General features: G+C 37.1%; 1 long non-coding RNA gene across 1 annotated transcript; it reads left to right on the plus strand.

The window, feature by feature from the left end:
• The first annotated feature begins 5,944 nt into the window (after window positions 1-5,944).
• LOC122056344 lies at window positions 5,945-8,120 on the plus strand. The gene is made up of 3 exons (XR_006133117.1): window positions 5,945-6,803; window positions 7,508-7,861; window positions 7,954-8,120. It is a non-coding gene; the product is annotated as an uncharacterized LOC122056344 (long non-coding RNA).
• Window positions 8,121-23,998: the final 15,878 nt, after the last annotated feature.

A 23,998-nucleotide genomic window follows, 5' to 3' on the forward strand; every position in this document is an offset into this window, starting at 1 on the left:
TTAGTTTTGAGAAATTATCTTTATGTACTAAGTTTCAAAAAGAATTTAATTCAGTTTCTAAACTATTTTTGGATGGATATGCTGTTTCTTTTGATGACAAAGTGGTTATCAAGAAAAATAGGGTAATATCTGTTCAGGTACATTAGTTGGCAATTTATATACTCTAAATCCAATAACTCCTACAAAGCAACAAATGAAAATTAATAACACATCCTCTAATTCTAATAAGAGAAAGGAACCTTCGGAAATAAACCAAACATATCTTTGGCATTTAAGACTTGGTCATATTAAATTGAGTAGGATTCAAAGGCTAATAGCCGATGGACTCTTGGGTTTATTAGTATTGGAAAACTTTCAAACCTGTGAATCTTGCTTGGAAGGTAAAATGACCAAGAGACCTAGACGGTTATCTCTCCTTCATATAGTCGACGGGTTTCCTGGAACCCCTGCAATGAATTGCAGACATGATCAGTGGCTCCTGTATCTACACACCAAATGCTGGTAAATAACACCGCTAAACATGTTTCAACTACTAGAGAATAAGATATACCTTTATTGTTCTCTTTCCTACGAGGACAGTCCGCCTTCCAATGTCCAGACTGCTTGCAAATGAAGAACTTGCCCTTCGGCTTCTTCACTCCTGCTTTTAGTCCAAGTACCTAGAGATCGATTCACTTTCTTTGCCGAGCCAGCTTGTTTCTTCTTCTTCTTCTTCTTCTTGTCTTTTGACTTAGAAGTAGAAACATTTTCAGCAAAGTGGATTTGAGAATTATGACGAAATAGTCCTTCTACTGCCTGAAGTTCTATCAGTAGTTCCGCCAATGAATAAATCCTTTTATTCATATTGTAGTTTAGGCGGAATTGCTCAAAACTTTTAGGTAGTGTTTAGAAAATAATATCGACCTGGGTTTCCCTATCGATTTCAGCTCTAAGGATTTGTATCTCGTTCAAGTAAGCCATCATTTTGAGGATATGATCCCTTACGAGTGTCCCCTCAGACATGGTGGTTGTCATTAAGCTTCTCATAGCCTCTTGCCTAGCAGCCTGATTCTGGTGTCCGAAGAGTTCCTTGAGATTGTGCATCATGTCATAGGCAGTGGGCATGGCCTGATGCTAATGTTGCAGCACATTTGACACTGAAGACAAAATATAACACCGCTCCATCTCATCTGCCTTGACCCATTTTCTATGATACTCAATCTCCTCTTCACTAGAATCACTATTAGACAAATTAGGGCAGACCTCTATCAGTACAAACTTATAGCCTTCAGCAGTTAGGACAATGTCCATGTTTTTTTCCAATCTATGTAATTGGGACTAGTAAGTTTGTTCTCTTTCATAATAATAGCCAGTGGGTTGAAAGTCATCCTAAGAATCACAAAATAAGATATGGTCAAAACTTAAGAATTTAGAATTAGGGGTGTCAAAAATGAACCCGACCCGACGACCCAACCCGAGTCGACCCGAAAAAAATCGGGTTCGGGTTGACCCGGGTTGGCTTAAATATAGGGTTTTGTGGGTTTTTTTAGAGTTAAATCAAATTTTATTTTAAAAATTTAGATGTTTTTATGTATATTAATATCATGTTTGTATGATAATGATGGAATATTGAGATAAAAGTGAAGAATTATAGGGAAAATAGCCCAAAAAAGTCGTTTTGAATCGGATTTTCGGGTTATATGGGTCGGGTTCGGGTCGGGTTCGGGTTGGGTTAAAAAAAAAAAAAAAAAAACTCAACCCGACCCAACCCGACCCGACCCACCCGAATTGACACCCCTATTTAGAATAATACTGATTTCTCAAACAATATTATTTAAATTCACCAACACCTCAAAACACTGTGAATTTTGTATGCCACGATAGTGTGGACGTATACAAATTCAAACATTTGTTAGAGGAGGTTTTACCTATTAATTTTATTCTTATCAACCTAACTTTATGACAAATAAAATTAATAGTTGGTATTCTTTTGGTCACACAAATAATAACAGTGACTCTAATGGGGAGGATACTATTAAATGTGTCTAAGTGTATACCATTACTTGATACTTAGTCCATTAAATATGATTGTGCCCCTTCAGATGGAGAAGATCGCACGCTCCTAAATAATTTTCTATAATCATCCATAATGGAAGTTTGATCTAGTGATCTGCAAACAAACTCATCCGATGTGGAGGAAGGCACTCAGAGCCAATGCACAAGTTTGTTTGCATCACTTACAAACCAGTAATAGAGACCGTGGAATTTATTTATAAATCCCTCTCCCACTTAGTTATTTAAGATGAGGATTTTAACATGCACACACACACACATCATAGCAAATAAAAGCAATACATATGGAAAAATAATTTTCCAACTATTATGGTCTCTTCCATCACTGTCCTCCGTGTGTTGCAAGCCCTAGCAATCGTCAAAACTAGCCGCCAACCTTAGGGCTCATGTTGTCGCGTCCATCGAGCTTCCTTTTCTGATGTGTCTCTAGTCCTCAAATAACACCACACCTCGCAATGATACGTTCCGCGACAAAAATAGAATTTTACATTTATCGATCCTATATTCCACGAAGGAATGTACATGTAATCTAGATCGAACAAAAAATAAAATCCTAAAACTAATACAGCTCTTGCTGTATTTAATAAATACAATCATGCACACACATAAAATGCCCTCGACATGTCTGAGGGTCCAATCACACACAAATCACATAGGCCATAATAGTTGGAGTCTGCAACCACAGAGTTAATCTATTTGCACATCCTACTATTATCATGCCTAAATTATGTATGACATGTGCATAATTAAACTAAAACCAAACACACATAGGCTAAACCCTAGCGTTGATACCAATTATTGGTTGCTACTCGGAATACTGCTCTAGTTTCCCTGTATAAAAATTTTGTACAAGCATAGAACTTTTCCTAGCTACCCTTGTGCTCTACTAAAGTCAAACTTAGATTGCAAACAATGATTAACATTATTAATTCAAGTTGTCCTTCAGAAGTTAAACTTGAATTGGGAACGAAACTTAACATTCTTACTTCAAGTTTAACCGATGTGATCTTCTTAAGTTAAATCCTATTACAGAAGTTATTAAATATCTATTTCAAAGATCGACTTCCAGGTTAAACATGGCGAGGTACTAGGCCCTCTTGGGTATGGGATCATCCACCACTTCCTAGACAAAGCCTTTCAAAGAAAATCAATATTTAATTTCTTACAGTAAACAAGGTTTAACTACAAAGACCTCAATAGAAGCACAATATCGAAACATGAAATCGAAAAATTAAAATCGATAACAAAAATGATAACTTAAAAATCGATAATCTCTTGTGTTTGGTTTTTCAAGATCTATACAAAAGATGAACTAGTTATGATAAGGAAACTAATAACTAGTTATACCTTTTGTAGCTTATAGACCTCTTGATCTTCTACTGTATTCCTCTCCTTCTCTTGGACGTCGTGTGGGCGACGATCTTCCAAGATGAAATCCACTCAAGATTCTTCCAAGGCTTCCAAGATCCGGCCACCAACTAACCTCCAAGGGATGCTAGACAAAAGAGCTTCCTTCTCTTCTTCTTCTCCTTCAAGCAACCGGTCACCAAGAGATCTCCACACAAGATGCCGCCAGCCACCAAGAGAGAAAACAAAAGGAGAAGAGAGAAGGACAAAGGCCGGCCACCAAGGATTGGAAGAGAGAAATAGAAGATGTGTTATGAGGTGAGGCACCCCTCATTCTCTTTTATAATCCTTGGTCTTGGCAAAAAAGGAAAGTTTTAAATATAATTAAAACTTCCTTATATTCCTTGCCAATGACTAAAAAGGAAAATTTTAAAACAAAAAATTAAAACTTCATTTTCTTCTTGTCATGGCCGACCACCTACTTGTGCTCCAAACAAGGAAAGTTTTAAACATAAAATTAAAACTTCCTTATTTGTTTTTGGTAAGAAATTTTAATTAAAAATTTCTCTTTTAAATCCCTTGTTGGTTATAAAAAGAAAATTTTATAAATTAAAATCTTTATTTTAAAATATGTGGATGGTTACAAAAAAGGAAAGTTTTATCAAAAATTAAAATCTTTCTTTTAACTACAAATAAGGAAAGATATCAAACTTTTCTCTTAATTCTTTGTAGAAAGCTATAAAAGGAAAGATTTAAAATTTTAAAAACTTTCTTTTAAAACCATGACTTCCACAAAAGGAAATATTTTAAAAATTAAAACACCCTTTTTATTTTAATGTGGCCGGCCACCTAGCTTGGGCTCCAAGCTTGGCCGGCCACAACTTGGCTCCTCTTATTGGCTTGGGCTGCCTTAGCTTGAGCTCCAAGCTTGGCTTGGCTGGCCACAACAAGATGAGTAAGAAGCTTGACTCTAAGTGGACATAAGGCTTTATAAATAAGAGGCTACAACAAGGACCGAGAGCAGGAATTGGTTTTGTTCTCCCGATGAGTTTGAGCTTCCTGTGTTCGCCCCGAACACCCAACTCAAGTTCATCAATAATATCTTATTCCACTAAAGAGTTATTATTGCACTACCGCACCAATCCGATATTACAATATGGACTCCTTCTTATCATGAGTGTGTTAGTCTCCATGTGTTTAAGATATTGAATGCCCACCAATTAAATGAGTTACTGACAACTCACTTAATTAATATCTAGCTCCAAGAGTAGTACCACTCAACCTTATTGTCATGTCGGACTAAGTCCACCTGCAGGGTTTACATGACAATCCTTATGAGCTCCTCAAAGGGACATCATCAACCTAGATTACTAGGACACAGTTTCATTCTATAATAAACAACACACCATATAAATAATATCATTTTCCAACTTATTGGGCCTATTGATTTAACGAACTAAATCGCACCCTTTGATAAATTAAAGAAATAAATATTAAGTATATATGCTTGTTATTATATCATGATTAAGAGTACGTACTTCCATAATAATAGAGGTTTTGTTCTTTTATGTAGTCTGTATAAAAGGAAACTACCTCAAGTGGTCCTGCTCAATATCACTACAACAAATATGACTTTCCGCAGTACGTCATTAACGACACACTTTTAGGGCACACTGTTAATAATACTTTTTACAGCACACCCAATTAAGTACGCTGTAGATAGTATTATACTTATACAAATAACAGCATGCAAAAAATTGTATGCTATTAAAATTAATATTAACAAGACACTTTTAACGTGCTGTTAAAAATATTATAAATTTAAAAAATTAAAATTTTAACCGCATATAAAATACACTGTTAAAAATATTATATAATTTTAAAAATTAAAATTTTAACGGTGCACCGAAATACACTATTAAAAATCTTAGACATATTTTTTTATCTCGCCCGCCCCGAATCATTCCCTGTAGCATCTCACCCCATCGAAAACCCTTCTCCATCGTCGAAACCCTCGCAGCCCCTCGTGAGCCCTCTCTCTTCCCTCTTTTTAGCTCATGGTTTCCACCTTCGTCATTGTCCTCCTCATTCTCTTCTCGTCCTCCGCCCTTGTTGTCATCTCGTCTGTTCTCTGTCAGGACGTCCTCACCCTCTCCAAGCAAGATAGGGTCGTCCCTGTCTGTATCGACGAGGAAGTGAGAATGCTCTACCTAGAGTGGAGGGCCAAGCATCGCCCTGCCGAAAATGACCAATATCTAGACGAATATCAACTCAAGGTCTTCAAGGAGAACCTCCGGATTGTCGAAGAGCACAATTCGATGGTCGACCACGGGGAGCACACCTACTGCCTCACGATGAACTAGTTCGCTGACCTCACCAACGAGGAGTACTTGTCAGGTTCCTCATGGACTTCAGATCCACCTCTAAGAACATCAACAATTAGTACCGACTGAGAGGAGGGGATGATCTGCCTGATTCCATCGATTAGAGGCAGAAGACGCTGTCATCGCCATAAAGGATCATCTCAACTACGGTGACCTATTCCTTCCTTTATTGATTTTAGATTTTTGCATGTGTGTGTGGTCAGTGATGGTAAAGTTAGATATCTTGCTTTTGTTTGATGAACATTTTTCCAGTAAGTGTAGCCTTCACCTTTCGTTTGACTTTGGACAAAAGAGGTGCTTTGGAGTAATTAGTATGGGGTTTTGCTTCCACCATACCTCTTATTTAGGCCCTAAGAATTTTGTTAGATCTATAAATTTATCTACCGCTAGCATCTAAATCTTGAAATCCTGATAGATCTATGTACTCACCAAATGGAGATTGTCACTTACTCGTGCCGTAATAGTAAGTCCTTAATTGCAGATGTATTTTATAGGCTATAGGTTAGAATCTTGATGAAGCTGTATAACTCTTCTATGTCAGCAATGAAAGTGGCGGGGTGGAGTCATCTTTCTTAACTTGAGGGATTAATGGAATTACTAGGTGGTCTTCGACTAAACCTATGAAAATTAGAGTGTGTTTTTATTGGATATAATTTGCGATGACTTTCTTTCTTTGAAATTTCTATTTCTTCAATGAGGAAAATATTCTTAATTGCCTTAACATTTTCATAATTTCTATACTTCTATTAACTTAATTTGCATAATTCTATCTATTGTTGCGTACTAATACATTTCAAAGTTCAATTATTTGATGGTTCCTTTATTGCCATTGAATTTTATTTAATACAAAACACCACAGATCTCGACTCTTGACCAAGTTCAGATGTTCCCTTCGGCATATCAAGACATTCTGCTATTTGGGAATCAAGCGAGAGCGCTGTGTCAACATCAAATTGTACCAATCTTGCTTCATTATATACTCCACCTTTTGCCTTGATATTCCAAGGGCACTTTGACCAGGTGCAATGATTGTTCCAAGATATTCTAAATGGATTCATGAAAATGGTGTTACATTAATTTGAATGTCATTCACATTTTTTTAATATTTTTTACATTGTCTAATTATTGATGACACATTAAATCTAATGAAGGTTTGTTTTTTGTCTGTAAGAATATTTTCTTAATATTTTGCGTTAGAATTTCTTGGTAGTCGTTATATAATATTCAAGTTTGTACTTGACATAAAATATGTGGAGCATTTGATAGTTTCATCTTTCATTATCTTTTGTTGTAATATGTTTATCTGATGATGACTTTTCACATGAAGAGTTGAACCTATTTGATGCATCACAGGCAGATGTATCTTATGATGTGGTTCTTATTATAATGATTTGCTTCATGAAGTATTCTATCATATGCATATATTCTGTTTCTACTAATACTGATTGTAAAACATTTCATTTCTTTTGATGCATGGAACATAAAAACATAGATGCATGCTGGCATTAGAGATATTTGGAGTAATGGTACACAGAGTCGGTCTCCTAATAGGAGAATGAAGTTTGTATTTGCAAAATCTTGATGCTTTATATAATCATAATTAAGGATTTATGTTTTCTATGTGGTCATCTTCAATTTGTATCCACTATTCGTTACCGACTAGTGTAAATCATGTTTCCTGCTACAAGATTTTGATGACATTTTGTTTGCTTTATTATGTGCAGGTTGTCCTAGAAGTAAGCATAGAGATGCTTGTAATGGTTAATGAAGACAACGTTACTAGATGGATTGATTATGTTGTTTATGATAAAATAGTCTTCAAAAGAATTGGGTATCCTTGGCTTTTGACTAAACCATGAATGGTATTAGCTATCTTGTTGAAGGCTTAATTTGCATTAAGAAATGTTCAGATTCTTAATGGATCAAATTTCTAATGTTGTATTAGCTTTGACACGATTTGGTTATAAAATTAGATTGCTAGTGGTGACATTTGTAGCAGTATTGGGAATGAATTTAGTAGCAATAGCGATATCAATATTGGTGCAAAAAAAAGTGATGATTTTGGTCATGTTTTTCAGGTGATTATCATAAAATTATGTATTTCTGAATCACAAAATTGTTATAAAAATATATATGATTGAATTAATAACTTTGTATTGTTTACTTACAGTCAAATTTGAGAAATGTGAGTCGTGGAGATATCTGTGCTAATACTAAATGTAAGATACTTCATTGGTCTGCTCATGAATTAGTTGTTGCAGAAGGTCGAATTGCATCCACAGTATCCAAACACAAAAGTGCATCACGTTATTCTTGGTGGATCATGTTGGAAAGTTTGGGTTGATAAAGTTTTGGTGGAAAATGTGGACCTAATTTGACCAAATGATGAAATGCAGTTTCTTAATGATGCAATAAGAAGCCCTCAGGGCGTAGCACAGACGGTGGGTGCATGGTATCTCTAGCGTAATGGTCAGGGGCCGATTCTCAGGAACTGACGACCTAGGGTTTACCCCGCCATGCGTCTATGGCCTGTGTACCTGCATGAACCTCCCTCCATATCCGTGGGGTCGGCACTAGGGGGGCCGCTAAGGTAGCGGATCTACCTTTGATGATGCAATAAGAAGCACGGTTGCATGGTTATCGAAATTTATAGTATTATGTGATTGATACATAATATATTAATTTGTGTGAATTGTAAGTTTAATTGTTGTTATGTAATAACTAATTTGATAGAGATTTTGTATCTTGTTTAAGATCTTTAAATTTTTTTGGTATAATGAAAAACTATGACTTTTGTTAATTTTGTGGATTTATTTGCACTAAATTTGTTGTAAAATTTTGGTTTATTATTTTCATCAAATTAATATTTTTTTTAATATAGTTAAGACAATCAACAGCGTACATTTATAAGCTGCAGATTATTATCCTTAGCATAGAAATGCTTTCCGCGGTGTGCTTTGCACGCTACGAATAATATTATCCACAGCGCGCATGTAACGCCCGAAAATTCTCAAACTTGCATTAGAATTATTCTATGATTTTTCTGGAATTTTTAGATATTTTTCCGGAATTTTTCCGAGTAGCGGAAGTAGCAAAAATAATTAGAACCGCAAAATAGCTTAGGCGGGAATCGAACCCGAGACCTATGGTGTAAGGGATAATGCTAGTAACCAGTTGAACCCAGCAGGGCCGTGCTGAAAGAAGAGGGAATCAATTATATTTATAATTGATTTTTGGATGAATTAATTAGTAAATATAAATAAGGATTTAAGTGAGAAGTTTTAGATTATTTCTCACCGTAGTTTTTCCTCACCCGAAACCTAAAACCGCCGCACCTCTCTTCTTCTCCTCTTCCTCACGCACGGCACACCAAGCCAAGGGTCAAGGGAACATCTTCCAGCGACGACTCCAACACGAAAAAGGTTCTTCTCCGCGAGAGGAACGCGAGGACGTAAGCGGTTCGTCGAACGGAGCAATTTTCCGGAAAACCTAGCGGATAGAATCGTAAGAAAACCTTGCGATTGAGGTAAGAAACCCCTCACCTGCAGTATAATTGCTCTCGCTTGTTAGTTTCAGCGTTAGTTCAGTAGTTTTACAATTTTCAGTTATAAGGTGTGCTCTCAGTGCACACCAAGCATTCGGTAGAATGCCCAGTTCAGAAGGATGCACCAGTAGGCGTCCTAACAACATGTAAAATGTATTAGAAACATTTTATTCAGTTTATTATCAGTTATTACAGCTATATGGATCAGATATCCATTGGGTGGGCTCCCACAATAGCCTCTAGGTTCAGATAACCTAGAACAGCGAAGTAAAATAAAACAGTATTCAGTATTTTACTTTTATTCAGTTGGCAATGTATTTGGATCAGATATCCATGGGCTGGACTCCCACAGTCGTCCCTTCAGATAACCTAGTAACCCTACTGGATTTGGAACTTGCAATCCCGGTCTCGAGGGATGCGCGCATGAAGTAGCTTGTCGTATCCCCAACAAAGATGTTTAGTATTTTCATCTATTATATGTATAGTTTTCAAATTTGAAACCAGATGAGAACACTAATTTAGCTTTCGGTTCGTTCAATTTACATGATTTGAGTTCATGTACAGATTTAGATATATGCATGACTAGTTCAGTTTCATGCTCAGTTTATAAGTATGCCATGTTCAGTTTAAAGCATGTTTAATTTATATGCTATGCCATGTTTCAGTTCCAGTTTATGCTTTTATATGCCATGCCATGTTGTCATGCTCAGCTCGGTTTTCAAATAGCATGTTTTAAAAGTCATGAAATGCATCGTTGCATGTTTTTGTGAGGTAGATGGTTTCTTACTAAGCTTAAAGCTTACAGATACTATTTTCCTTATACTGCAGATACAGGAAAAAGGAAAATGGATTAGCAGTGGAGGCTGGAGGTCAATGCAGATGAGGATGTGTGTGGAAGGAACTGGAATAAAAGACCCTCTGGGGATTTAGCATTTACTTTAGCACTTTTCAGTTTATTAGTTTAGTTTCATGTTTTAAGCAATTAGAACTTTAAGAAATTCATACCTTCATGCACTTTAAGTTGTTAAAATGCCATGAACTAGTAAACCTTGCTTCAGCTTAAGTTTAGAATTGTTACTACATGTTGCTAGAATGTTTATTATGCATTAGATAGTGGTAGTGTGAGGTTTTGGCATGAATCAGTGCTGGAAATCAGAAATTCTGATTTCGTTTCAGACTATCAGAACCTGGATCGGTCAGCACTTCCTTCTCCTGGATCGGTCAGCCGACCGATCCAGATGGATACAGTAGCCTACTGTATCTCCCTGGATCGGTCAGCCGACCGATCCAGCATCGAACAGAAGGTATCCCAGTGTCTCCAGGTGCCTGGATCGGTCTGCAGACCGATCCAGACACATCTGGATCGGTCTGGCCGACCGATCCAGCCTCTGCTGGATCGGTCCGCAGACCGATCCAGCAGGGCAAGTTTGATCGATCCGTGGATCGAACAGCAGCTAGCTGGGAAGTTAGATTCGAGTTCTAGCTCAGATGGGAGGTCAAGTATCCTCCTTAGCACATATACCCCAACCGGAAAGGTCTTGAACCCTTCCTTATAACAGCATGGGTGTACCAGTTGTCAATTTAATAGAGTCAACTAGTGAAATTTTATTTTACCCAGTTTCCGCACAGTAGCATCAGTAGTTAATGTAGTGATCCGGCTCACAGCTTAGTACCTAGGAGTTGGGTCGTTACAGCGCAAAGCATGCCGCGGAAACTATTATTTGTAGCGTGCTTTGTGCGCTACGGATAATGTTATCCGTAGCGCGCAAAGCACGCCGCGGAAAGTATTATCCACGGCGCTCAAAGTACCCCGCGGATAATATTATCCGCAGCGCGCAAAGCACTCTGTCAATAATTTAGGACTTTTAATAGCTTTTAATTGTGTAGCACGCAATGCGCGCTGCGGAAAGTGAATTTGCGCGCTCTGAAGAGCTATTTTTGTTGTAGTGTACACTCATTGTGTACTAGTATAATTTTATAGTCAAGATAAACTAATACCAAATTACACTACAACTATTCCAATGGGTGTGTCTCTTCACACTATGTTATCTACAATATAAATTAAATGGACAACTACACTTAGCATAAATGTAGACATTTGACCAATGTGATTCTTATTTCAAAATAATTGTTTATACATAAAACTAGACTTTTAGTATACACTCTAATAGATGGAAATTGAACAGGTACCACAAGATGTTCAAGTAACACAAGCTCTACGCAGATCTGATAGGACCCGTCGTCTACCTGAGAGATATTCTTTTCTCTTATCTGACAATGGTGATGTAGTGCTAGTTAGTCTCAACGAGTCTACATCTTATCAGGAAGTTGTACAAGGCCCAGATTCTGAGAAATAGCTAGAGGCCATGAGATCCAAAATGGAATCCATGTACACTAACCAAGTATGGACCTTGGTTGATCCACCTGAAGGGATCAAACTCATTGGGTGTAAGTGGGTCTTCAAAATGAAGACTGACATGAATGGACATATGCATACCTATAAAGGTAGATTGGTAGCTAAAGGTTTCAAGCAAATTCATGGTATCGACTATGATGAAACGTTTTCACCAGTTGCGATGCTTAAGTCCATTCGGATTTTACTTGCTATTATAGCTTAGTATGATTATGAGATCTGGCAGATGGATGTCAAAACCACATTTCTTAATATAAATCTACTCGAGGATGTGTACATGACACAACCTGAGGGTTTGTAGATCCAAAGCATGCTAGAAAGGTTTGTAGGTTGCAAAGATCCATTTATGGATTAAAGCAAGTTTCTAGAAGATGAAATCTTCGATTCGATGATACAATCAAAATGTTTGGTTTCATTAAGAATAAAGATGAACCTTGTGTCTACAAGAAGGTTAGTGGAAGCATAGTTATTTTTCTCATATTGTATGTAGATGACATACTACTCATTGGAAATGATATCCCTACTCTTCAGTCAGTGAAGACTTAGCTTGGAAATTATTTTTCAATCAAAGACTTAGGTGAAGCAGCCTATATTTTAGGCCTTAAGATCTATAGAGATTGATCTAAAAGATTGTTTGGCCTAAGCTAGAGTACGTACATTGACAAGGTGCTTAAACGTTTTGCCATGGAGAATTCCAAGAAGGGATTTCTGCCTATGTCACATGGTGTGAGTCTTTCGAACATTCAATGTCCTTCTTCTAAGGAAGAAAGGGACCGCATGGATTAGATTCCTTATGCATCTGCTATAGGGTCTATCATGTATGACATGCTTTGTACTCACCAATATGTCTCTTATGCGTTAAGTATGATGAGCAGATACAGTCAGATCCAGGTGAAAGTCACTCGACAGCAGTCAAGAATATTCTTAAGTACTTGAGAAGGACTCAAGATTATTTCTTGATCTTTGGAGGTGATGAGGAGCTTGTTGTAAAGGGTTACACCGATGCTAGCTTCCAAACTGACAAGGATGATTATAAATCACAGTCAGGGTATGTGTTTTGCTTAAATGGTGGTGTTGTGAGCTGGAAGAGTTCAAAGTAGGACACAGTCGCTGATTCTACAACAAAAGCCGAGTACATTGCTACTTCATTTGCAGCAAAGGAGGCTATTTGGATTAGGAAGTTCATTACAGAGCTTGGTGTTGTTCCTAGTATAGCAAACCCAATAGACCTCTATTGTGATAATAATGGGACTATTGCACAGACTAAGGAACCTCGCTCTCATCCAAAAACATACTATGGTGATTCCATCTCATTCGAGAGATCATCGATAGAGGAGATGTGAGGATATGCAGAGTACCGACCAATGCTAATATTGCAGACCCTTTGACTAAGGCTTTGGCACAGAGAAAGCATGATGGTCACACTAGGTCAATGGATATTCGATATCTCAGTGATTGGCACTAGTGTTAGTGGGAGATTGTTAGTATTATCCCTAGTACCAATTATGAGATGATTGTAAAGGGCTTAATTTTGTAGCATATTTCATTATTAATAAAAGGCAAAGTTGGTTATTATATTTGTTTCAATTCAGTGCCGATTGAATAAGTATAATAATGTCCTTAGGTAGTAGGTTCTTATCTACAACATATCAATTGGTTGAATTAATAGTGAGATATTGTAAATATATATAGAACACTTCCCTTAACTATTCCTAGTCAAGCATTAATATACAAGGACAATATTAATATGTTGAGACTAGCATATAGGTCAATGGATGACTTAATCTCACAAGAAATGGATATGAGATATCAGGTTGACATATGGGTATATATTAGAGAATATATAATGAATGACTTGCCATGAGAATGCTTCATGGATCATTATATGAGTGTCATAAACATTCTCATGTGACTATTGGTATAGATAGTCCTTAGACTTGAAGTCACTACGGTTCCCTACATAAGGAGTTGTGTACTTTGGTATCGACAAACGTCACTTGTAACAAGGTGGACAATAAAGTCGATCACTGGGTATGCAATGAATTATACAGAGAGATGTGAGTGATGTAGATGGGATCTATCCCTTCCATATGACAAAAGCGATATCTGTGAGCCCCTTGATTAGTAGGACACAAGAAAGCATGACCATGCTCAAATAAGTCAATATGAGATATTGAGCTTATTTGATTGAGTGTATCTACTTAGAGATCAAGAAACACAAAGGTTGATAAGAGGATGACACGGTCTATACCACATTGATCAATCTAGATATCAAGGATAAAGAGACCAAGCCATACAAGTTGATAGCCATGGACAGGTTAGGTCGGATCTCGACTTTCTCGTCACTTGGGTAGCAATGATGCCTTGCTAGATGTCACTCATTGCTTATGTATCTAAATGTTGATTTGGGTACATTACCAACGTTATGAGAACCTATTGGGTCACACACAAAGAATAAGTTAATTTGGAGATAGATTCATATGATGGATCATTGGATTAAATCTAATCTAAATTAGATTCATTGAGTTAGACTCAATTGGATCCAATTATTAGATTGAGTCTAATTTGAATTAGATTCATGGAGCCAATTTGGATTGATGTTCATGGAGTCAATTTAGATTGATATGGTTCAATGAGTTAGACTCATTGGGTGAACTTGAGTTCACCAAAGAAGATGATTAGTCACCAAGGAAGATGAATAGTCAATTTTGAACTATAGGATTGAATGGTTAATTTTGAGCCATTAAATTGGAAGATGAAAGGGAAAAACCCTTTGATATTCATGAGATGGATATAAATGAAAATTATGGATGATAATTTGCATTATAATTAGATGAAAAACTTTTCTTCTTCTTCTTCTTCCTTCTTCCTCATCTTGGCCGAAACTCACCTTCTTGGTTGATAGCACAACCTAAGGTAGTTTTCTTCTCCACTTTGAGAGTTTGTGAGACAACTGGAGACACTTGTTCGTGTGCATACCGTTAGAGGCACGAACGCTTTGATCGTGCTGAGATCCTAGCTGTCGAGAGATCGTGTGCAGGCACCAAAGGTATAACTATCATGAAACTTAGTATATAGGTTATTTATTCTTCCCTTCGCATGGATCCTCTTGATAAGGAACTAGATGTTTTCCACTGCGCTTTCGTGTATTTAGCGCCCTAGTTCCTTGCAATTTTCTCAATCAATCCCACTTAATTAGGATATCTAAATAGGCTTTCTCCTACCCCAATACATTCATCCCCTTGAAACGTGTCATATGACCGCCATTTAAATCTAGAAAATTTTCTAAAAATTTCCTAAAAATCTAATAAGGCTATTTTTCTAATAATACTTATTATTTAATTGTTAGATCTTACAGTAAAATTAAGACGGGTGTAGTTATTAGTCTTCATTTCAACCCTTGTAACTGGTCTCGTAAACCTCTATCCAAGTAAGTTCCATATCCTTCCTAGACAGTCCAGTCAATGACATAATAATGCTAGAGAAACCTTCAACCAATCTCTAGTAATATCTAGCTAAACCAAGGAAGCTACAAACTGTAGGACCGTGATCGTTCGATAGAGGGTGGGGGGGGTGAATATCGATTCGAGAATATCGAGTATAAGCGCAGCGGAAAAGTAAAGTAGACACAGTATTTTTTTACTTCGTTCAGAGCCTGTGACGACTCCTACTCGAAGGCCCGTACTCCTTGAGTACTTTCGTTGGGCAATTCACTAGCAATTCGGATAATTACAATTTAAGTACAAAAAGATGCTAATGAAAAGAAAAAAACAAAGCTGTACCGACAGACAAGGAATTTAAAAGAGCGGGATCATGTCGTCGGAGCTTTGTGAGCGTCGTTGGAGCGTAGAGCAACAGAGCGAGTAATCTCAGAGTTCTCAGATGTTAAACAGATGATTGATTCTGAAGCTCCTGCCTGGGGCTTCTTTTATATGTTGCTCCGGGCGCCTGGATCCCTTCCGGGCGCCTGGAATGTGACGTAGCTGCTCAAACCGAGATGCTCCACGTGGCGACGACTTGGCCTGGATATAATTTGCTTCCGGGCGCCCGGACCACCTTGTTCCAGAAAACTCCCTTTTCCTGCAAAACAAAGTTAGTCCGAGGCAATATATATCCTGCAAAACAGATTGTTAGCACATTTTATAATAGTATGAATTAGTACAAATAGTATGACTTAGATTCCGTCTTTCCTAGAATGGAATCTAGTCACGATCTCGACTTAGACATCCGAAATGGATCTAAGCCGGATCGACGCCTAATGTTACCTTCCCGGGAACGCGTCCTTGCAGTCACTCACCTCCAGTGACTTACCTTACTTACCTGCCAGACGTCCGGTCAGCCCTTCGACCCGTATGGACTTCTCGCCAGCTATCCGGTCAGCCCGTCGACCTAGCTGGACTTCTTGCCAAGCATCCGGTCAGCCCGTCAACCCGCTTGGACTTCTCGCCAGCTATCCGGTCAGCCCGTCGACCTAGCTGGACTTCGTGCCAGACATCTGGTCAGCCCGTCGACCTGTCTGGACTTCTCCTGCACACTCGATCAGAGTGTTAGATCAACAATAAACCTAACTTAACCTGATTTGTCATTCATCAAAACCTGGGTTAAATCGTTAGTGCTAACCGCACCAACAATCTCCCCCTTTTTGATGGAATGACAACCTGGTTAAGTTAGTGAAAACATATGCAAGAAAAAAACAAGCATTTAAAGGGTTTTTAAGTTAGTTTGTATTTTCAATTCTGGTTTAGCTAACTTAGCCACTTAACCCTCCCCCTTTGGCATTCATCAAAAAATAAGCAAGGGTAAACAAGCATAGTGTAGAGTTACTGTAAAAAGTAATCAATTTAAAAAACAGCTAATTTTGAAAAATATCTAAGTTTGGTTCAAAAAATTCAAAGATACTGATAAAAGTACAATTTTTAAAACCAAGTTAAAAGATAGGCAAGGTGACTTGGGGGAGTCAAGTTGAATTTTAAAAGGTATAAGTTTAAAGTTAATCAAGTTTAAAGTTGAATTTGCTAATTTGATTTTTCAAAATAAAGCAAGAGTTTTAATATTTCATAAAACAAGTAAAATTTTAGCCAAAATAAATTTATTAAGGCTACTTTGATAAAAGCTAAGTTTGGAAAGTTTAATTTTCAAGCATATGTTACAAAACTGAATAGGTTTAAATTTGTAATAATTTTCAACTTTAAAATCAAGTTTTAAAAATTAGGTGGGACTTTTAAACTTCCAATTTTTCAAATACTCTGTTAAATTTAAAACATACAAAATTACAACTTGACATTTAAAAATAAGTTAGTTTTAAAATAGATGTACAAAAACATACAAAATTTTAATTAATTTCTCCCCCTGAACTTGACACTTAAAATTACACAACTGTCTAACCAATTAGGTACTAACTAACTATCAGAAGATAATAGCTTTCACTTGGTTAGTCAGATTAAGTTGATTATGAGCAATCAGTGTTTGACTAATGAACCTAATCTGATTAATGTCTGATTTATATTTAACGTCCAGACTTATGCTGATGCACTGAAATAAGCATCTTAAGTCCAAACAGTTGGCCTATGCATCTCACCCCTTTCTATGTTTGTCAAACACAAGCAAGGTAAACCTAAGGTGTTGGTGAGATGCTTAAAAACTAGTCCTATGGGTACATGTTTTCTAAGGATTCAAAAACTAGTCTAAGGCCAAAACTGTTTTTGAAAATCTAAAAATGGAAAGTTTTGAAAACAAACAAACAAACAGGTTTAACTTATAATTTGATAAAACCATTTTTGAAAATATTTTTGAAGTTCAACATTCCTAGGCTACCCAGATAGAATATAATCAATGCAAGTTTGAAATATCACTAAATAGATCCAAAATATTTTACAGGTAGTGTAGCTACAGAAGTGAGTCATAACTAGAGCTACTGAGATGATGAAGGGGGTGGTCCAGATCCCAAGGATCGGAGAAGTGCCATCAGCTCAGTGTGTCGGGTCTCCCCGGCAGCTCGTAACTCGGCAACCTCTCGCCGTATGTCCCGATGAAAATCAGAGTTCTCCTGCTGGAGACTCGCCATAGCTCTCTCTAGTCCGGTCATACAGTCGGCTAGAGTGCGGGGAGCGTGACGTGGTGCTCGAGCTGGTGGTGGAGGTGGAACAGCCTCCTCCGGAAACAGTGCAAGCATGAACTCATCCTGCTCGGCCTCCCCCTGTGCGCCTGGGTCGTGCTGGTGTTGTGCCCCCCTCCGCCAAGACATAGTCCCGTCATCCTAGCTAGGGAGAAGTTCCTAGCTGCTATAACATCGAACTCGGTCATATAGGCAATGTCTCCTCTAGTGACATCAATGTGCAACGAGGACATATATGCTGTCAGAATGTGACAGTATGGCATGTGAACTCGTCTATCAGTCACATATCCAGCCGAGTAGATAATGGTGGAGAAGATATGTAGGCTGATGTCAATATCTAACCTATGACTCAGGGCATAGAGTAAAAATGAATGGAATGGGCGCATCACAGCGATGTCCCGAGTAGTCAGTGGTAAAATGCAACAGACTAAGACCCTATAAAGAGCGTAGTCCTGGACTCGAAGTTCTACCGACCTAAACTGGGTCACAGTGGGATCTCTCTCTCCCCCAAAAAAATACGAATAAATCGTATCGAGAGTAATATGTGAGTAGGGATCTCCGAATAGTAGATCCCTGGGAGGATAGCACAAGAAAGGACAATCAGATGGACGTAACTCTAAAAACTCTCGGATAGTCATAGGGGAAAACGTGATATCAGTACCCGCTGCCTTAGTGGTATAGGTGAGATCGTCTACTTTCACTAGGTTATTGCAAAATTCAGCACACAGACTTATGTTTACTGGACTGGTACATTCGACTAGGTTCTTTAAGTTATAGTGGTTTATAACCTCTATAACGGAGGCACACGAATTTAGAAAGAACGATCTATCTATACATTTAGTCCTAATGGCCTTATAAATGGTTGACTCAAACTTAAGCCTTAGTTCATCTGTGGGAAACCTAGGGTCAGTGCTAGCATTAGAGGGTCCAGCACCAGTATTTGTTCGTTTCCTACTGTATAAAAAAAAGATATTCTAAGAAAGAATTAAAAGACAAATTCAAATAAATTTTCAGATAGGTGAAGAAGATTTACCGAGGAGCCATCGACAAATATAGATCTGACGACCTCGGTTGAATCGCAGCAGCGTCTTCACCGTAAAAAAATTTGATTTAAAATACTTTCGCACTGAGGTTCGGAGTGAACCTTGGCAAAAGTGAAGGAGCTTGTGGCAAGTGTTGGGGGCGCATGCTGCCCCCTATTTATAGGGAACTCCGGGCGCTCGGAGCCTTTCCGGGCGCCCGGGGTTGATTTTGGGTGGGGCGCCCGGATCCCCTCCCGGGCGCCCCAGAGGGGAATACCAGGGGCGCCCGCCCCTGGTGTTTTGACCCTTTTTTTTTAAGATTTAGAGATTAGGTTTAAAATTTTTAAGTTTAAATTAAAATTTTGAAATTAAGTTTTAAAATTAATTTTTAAGTTTAAAATTTTGAAATTAATTTTTAAGTTTAAAGTTAAAATTTTAAGTTTAAAATTAAAATTTTCAAATTAATTTTAAGTTTAAAATTTAAAATTTTGAAATTAATTTTAAGTTTAAGATTAAAATATTGAAATTAATTTTTAAGTTTAAAATTAAAATTTTGAAATTTTTAAGTTTAAAATTAAAATTTTGAAATTAATTTTAAGTTTAAAATTTAAAATTTTGAAATTAATTTTACGTTTAAAATTAAAATTTTGAAATTAATTTTTAAGTTTTAAAATTAAAATTTTGAAATTAATTTTTAGGTTTAAAATTAAAATTTTGAAATTAATTTTTAAGTTTTAAAATTAAAAATTTGAAATTAATTTTTAAGTTTAAAATTAAAATTTTGAAATTAATTTTTAGGTTTAAAATTAAGATTTTGAAATTAATTTTTAGGTTTAAAATTAAAATTTTGAAATTAATTTTTAAGTTTAAAATTAAAATTTTGAAATTAATTTTTAGGTTTAAAATTAAAATTTTGAAATTAATTTTTAAGTTTAAAATTAAAATTTTGAAATTAATTTTTAGGTTTAAAATTAAAATTTTGAAATTAATTTTTAAGTTTTAAAATTAAGATTTTGAAATTAATTTTTAGTTTTAAAATTAAAATTTTGAAATTAATTTTTAGGTTTAAAATTAAAATTTTGAAATTAATTTTTAAGTTTAAAATTAAAATTTTGAAATTAATTTTTAGGTTTAAAATTAAAATTTTGAAATTAATTTTCAAGTTTAAAATTAAAATTTTGAAATTAATTTTTAGGTTTAAAATTAAAATTTTGAAATTAATTTTTAAGTTTTAAAATTAAAATTTTGAAATTAATTTTTAAGTTTTAAAATTAAAATTTTGGAATTAATTTTTAAGTTTTAAAATTAAAATTTTGAAATTAATTTTTAAGTTTAAAAAATTTAAGCCTTATTCATCTCACCCGATCTATATTATCAATCAGGGAATCCTATGATTTTGTGAGATGAAATTTGATTTTTTAATTATGGAGTTTTGGTTTAACTTGTGTTAGATTCAGATTTAGCTTTGGTCTCTACAAATAGGCATTCTTCGGATAAACTTCTAAGTTTGGTGAGTCACATGGACGTCATTAGTAGTAACCAACCTTTCGAGGCTTTCCGAATAGTCCTATCCACGGAGCTTAGTACTAAATCTTGGTCTAACTGGTTAGGATTCATTTAAGGGTAGCTTCGGTCAGTTCCACTTGGCCAAATGCACCAGATCGAAACCATATCTTTCTAGACATGTGATGCCCAAGTTTCCCTAACGTACTATCATCCAAAAACTTCACCAGTACCATTATTTAAGTTAAACTTGGTCTCTAATCCTAATTACCCTGCCGGGTTAGTTTGTTTTAGGTTACCCTGTCGGGTAAGTTAGTTTTGGAGGTGCCAACTATTCTGGAGCCTCCCCCTGAATTATTGGGCATTAATTTAAATTTTGGTTTTAGGTTTGTGTCGATTCCTTTTATAGTTATGGTTAACTTGATGATAATTTTGTTGATTTTTAAAGCGTTTAAATTTTGAATTTGATTTAGGTTTGTATTTTGGATTTTGGTTTGGTTTATTCGATTTTATATAATGTATTTTTTCTTTAGGTATATAATATTGATTAAGTCCTATTTGCGTTGTTAAGCACACTTTCGGAACCCAAGCTAGATTGGTTGATTTGTATTGGGTTATTAATGATTTGAAGGTCTTATTTGAATTCGGCTTATATCCTAGTCCGGTTTTATTATAGTATGCTTTTTGATTATTTAGGATTAAGTCTAGATTTTTTGATCTTGTTGTGAATTTTTCTAACATTTCTTTTAAATTGTTAATCTCATTTTTTAATGATAAATTCTCCTCCTCAAGTGTTAGATCTTGAGTTGGATTTGAATTTTTGATTTGTTCCTTGAGGTTTTGATTTTCTTCAAGAAGTGATTTGTTTTCATTTTCTATTTTAATTAATTTACTATTTAAACAGGAAATAATTCTAAAGAATTTTTTGTTTAAATTAAAATATACCTCATTCGGGCCTTCGGAAACGTATACGGACTCGTGGCTTGTTTTGGGTTCAGACCCGTCTCCATCTTCCGACTCGTCTTCTGTTTCAGCTTCGTGGGCCATCAGTGCGAGGTGGCTCTGATGTTTCTGCTCTTCTTCCTCCGATTCGTCCGAGGAGTTGTCCCATGTTGCTTTGAGGGCCTTCTTTTTGGTTGGCTTCAGTTTGTCGAACTTCAGTTTTGGGCATTCGTTCTTGTAATGTCCCTTTTTGTTGCAGCCGTAGCAAGTCACGTTCTTTTGTTCTGAGGGAGAACTGATCTTTTGAAGGTCCTTTTTGTTGAAGCTCCTTTTTCTCCTGGTGAACATTTTTCTTACCAAGTTCACCAGGTGTTCTTCGTCTTCGGAGTCTTGGTCGGAATCTTCTTCATATTCAGACTTGCTCTTCTTTTCTTTGGAGGAACCTGCAAATAAAGTTATACCTTTCTCGGCTCCAGCATTAGTTTGTTCATGCAATTCTAATTCACAGAAAAGCTCGTCTAATTTTAACTTAGAAAGATTTTTAGAGATTTTGTAGGCATCTACGATTGATGCCCACAAACTATTACGTGGAAAAACATTTAATGCGTACCTTATTAAGTCTCTATTTTCCATCTGGTGGCCTATCGCATGAAGCCCGTTGAGGATGTCCTTGATCCTCGCGTGGAGCTGATTCGCCGTTTCACCTTCCTGCATTTTTATATTAAAAATTTTATTTAGGAGCAGGTCTCGTTTAGTTACCTTGGCATCGCTGCCTCGCTTTCGATCAATTTGTCCCACGCTCTTTAGCGCTTTTGTGGACCGACTGCTTAGTTCTTCTCTTGTTAATCCGCATTAGAGTGTTGATCGCTTTATTTTCCGTTAACGCCTTTTTCTTCATGTCCGGATTCCAGATCCAGTCCGGAGTTGTCCGCTGGAATTTTATAGGGTCTCGTGACGCTCATCCACTGGTCGAAGTCTGTTTTGAGGTAAACCTCCATGCGCTTCTTCCAGTACGGAAAATCGTCCCCGTTGAAAAGTGGAGGTCGTACTGTGCTAAATCCTTCTTGTTGTGACATCCTGTGCACAAGTAAATAACCAAAAAAATATCCCAAGACTTGGTCTTGGATTAGTAGTGTGGGAAAAAATAGTAGAAAAATATAGATTGGTGTTGCACCAATTTAATTTTAATTGCAACAAAAAATATTTAAAAAAAATGATAAACCAGTTTGGAATTAAGTGTAAAACTGAAGACCGGAAAAAAAAGGAAAAAGAATTTCACCCCCAGTCTGATTGGTGGTTGCACCAAATCAGAGCGGTACCTGCTCTGATACCACTTGTAGGACCGTGATCGTTCGATAGAGGGGGGGTGAATATCGATTCGAGAATATCGAGTATAAGCGCAGCGGAAAAGTAAAGTAGACACAGTATTTTTTTACTTCGTTCGGAGCCTATGACGACTCCTACTCGAAGGCCCGTACTCCTTAAGTACTTTCGTTGGGCAATTCACTAGCAATTCGGATAATTACAATTTAAATACAAAAAGATGCTAATGAAAAGAAAAAACAAAGCTGTACCGACAGACAAGGAATTTAAAAGAGCGGGATCGTGTCGTCGGAGCTTTGTGAGCGTCGTTGGAGCGTAGAGCGAGTAATCTCAGAGTTCTCGATGTGAAAGATGATTCTCAAGCTCCTGCGCTTCTTTTATATGTTGCTCCGGGCGCCTGGAATGTGACGTAGCTGCTCAAACCGAGATGCTCCACGTGGCGACGACTTGGCCTGGATATATTTGCTCCGGGCGCCGGACCACCTTGTTCCAGAAAACTCCCTTTTCCTGCAAAACAAAGTTAGTCCGAGGCAATATATATCCTGCAAAACAGATTGTTAGCACATTTTATAATAGTATGAATTAGTACAAATAGTATGACTTAGATTCCGTCTTTCCGAGACCGGAATCTAGTCACGATCTCGACTTAGACATCCGAAATGGATCTAAGCCGGATCGACACCTAATGTTCCCTTCTGAACGCGCCCTCGCAGTCACTCCTCCGGACTTACCTTACTTACTGCCGACGTCCGGCCCCTTCGACCCGTTCGACTTCTCGCCACCATCCGGCCACCCCATCGACCTAGGGACTTCTTGCGTCCGGTCAGCCCGTCGACCCGCTGGACTTCTCGCCATCCGGCCAGCCCGTCGACCTAGCCGACTTCTCCTGCAACCCTGGTTAGCACCCGCTTGGACTTCTCGCCAGCTATCCGGTCAGCCCGTCGACCTAGCTGGACTTCGTGCCAGACATCTGGTCAGCCCGTCGACCTGTCTGGACTTCTCCTGCACACTCGATCAGAGTGTTAGATCAACAATAAACCTAACTTAACCTGATTTGTCATTCATCAAAACCTGGGTTAAATCGTTAGTGCTAACTGCACCAACACAAACTTCCTGTATTGTGTTCACCTGCTCCCAGCTGGTAGCAGTCTCTATCTTTTTGTGAGTCCACTGATTTACTTATGATGGAGACAATGTGTCCCATAACTCTCAGAAGATCGTCAGAAAGTGCATTTACCAAATTTCACATAGTGATGTTCTCGTCGAAGCATCTCCAGAACTATGTGAAGATATTGTTCATGATCCACCTCAGATTGGGAATATATTATGATATCGTCAATTGAGACAATGATA

Source organism: Zingiber officinale, chromosome 3B (genome assembly GCF_018446385.1).
Source record: "Zingiber officinale cultivar Zhangliang chromosome 3B, Zo_v1.1, whole genome shotgun sequence".
NCBI lineage: Eukaryota > Viridiplantae > Streptophyta > Magnoliopsida > Zingiberales > Zingiberaceae > Zingiber > Zingiber officinale.